Raw genomic sequence first — 1,583 nt, 5'->3', positions numbered from 1 at the left:
ACATCCCATCATTTTTGTCTTCTTCTATTCATATTCTATTGTTAGAACCCAGCCTCTGGGTCCATCCCACACTCCGGGAAGAGGATTCAGAAGGTCGTGACTCCCAGGAGGTGACATCCTAGAACCCATCTTAGAAGCTGCCCACGACAACCGCTGATTTTTACGTAACAGTTACATCCTCTACATCTATTTAGATTGAGGATGGAGAATTTTAGATGTCATCTTAAAAATGCATGAAAGGATGCAGTTTTCCAAAATTCTTTTAGAAACAGACAAAAGATATTTGAAGACCACTGAGCTTCAGGCTTCATTCAGCTGGGTCCTGTCTGCGGGCGGGGCTCATGGAGATGTCGCTGGGGGTCAGCGGGTGCTTCGGGCAGCGAAAAAACCCACCTCTCGAGGGCAGTGGAAAATACAGGGAAAAGTTACATGAGTGTAGACTCCGTGCGTGTCAAGGCCAGGCAGAGGCGCACTTGATAGGCAAGGAAAAGCGGACTGTGGTGGGCTTGGGAGGAAGGGAGGAGAGGCGAATGGGCAGGAGCGTGTGGATGAACTACGGCAGGACGGGCTCGAGCTCGAGGCAGGAACCTAGGACAGGGGCAGCGCGGGCCAGCTTGGGAGGGTCCTCGAGGGTGCGGGGAGGAGTGGACACAGGCTGCACGCGTGCTAAGAAGGAAACTCATGAAATGTATAATTCGCTGGCGACAGCTTCCGCAGCCGTGGAGCGACCCTCTGGGGAGTAACGACTCTCTTAGGCGCGGCTAGGACACAGAGTCGCACAGACCAGGTAACTGCCTGCCCTCCAGGAACTCAGTGTCCCTGAGTCCGAGCCAGGAGGCTGGAAATGACTGCTGTCCCCTCCTCCCTGGAGCCCGGAGCTGTCCTTGTCTTGAGAAAGAGAAAGCAAAGCCAGGGAAAGCAGAGCGAGCAGGACCAGGCAAAGGGGTGGGGACAATAAAATGGGATAGGGCCTGCGGTTCCAGCTACTCAGGAGGCAGAGGCAGGAGGATCGCTTGAGTCCGGGAGGCCGAGGCTGCAGTGAGCTGTGGTTGCACCACTGCACTCCAGCCTGGGAGACAAAGGGAGGCCCTGTCTAAAAATAAAATAAAATATAAAAATAAAAGGGACAGAGACTAAGAAAACGGACTTCCTGGAATCCCAAGTTGGGATTTGACGTCCAATGACCCAGGAGAGAAACAAGAAGTCTGAACAGGACCAAGAATCGAGTGAGTGAGGGCGGAGGATTAAAATCGACAGTTGCTGCTGCACGGCCAGGGTGGAGGGTGCGTGTGGGGGCAGAAGAGGCTCCAGCCGGAGTTAACGCTAGCCCGACGCGGGTGCAACTAGGGGCGCGACGGGCCAGGCCCAGGAGCAGCGGGAGGAGCGCACCTGGGGCGGCGGGCGGAGGAGGGGGACGGACGCCGGGAGGACGGAGCAGAGGCCCGAGAAGAGAGGCGCAGGGAGGAACGTGGGGAGGGCCCAGTCTCACCCTAAACCCCTCCCCGTCCCAGCCTAAACTCCTCCCCTTGGCCCGGCCCGCCCCTGGGCCCGGCCTGGAAGCCGGAAGCGAGCTGAGTGGAGCC

The sequence above is a fragment of the Macaca fascicularis genome, chromosome 10 (genome assembly GCF_037993035.2).
Source record: "Macaca fascicularis isolate 582-1 chromosome 10, T2T-MFA8v1.1".
Classification (NCBI taxonomy): Eukaryota; Metazoa; Chordata; class Mammalia; order Primates; family Cercopithecidae; genus Macaca; species Macaca fascicularis.
The sequence above is the reverse complement of the archived record's forward strand: the minus strand, read 5'-3'. Positions refer to the sequence as shown.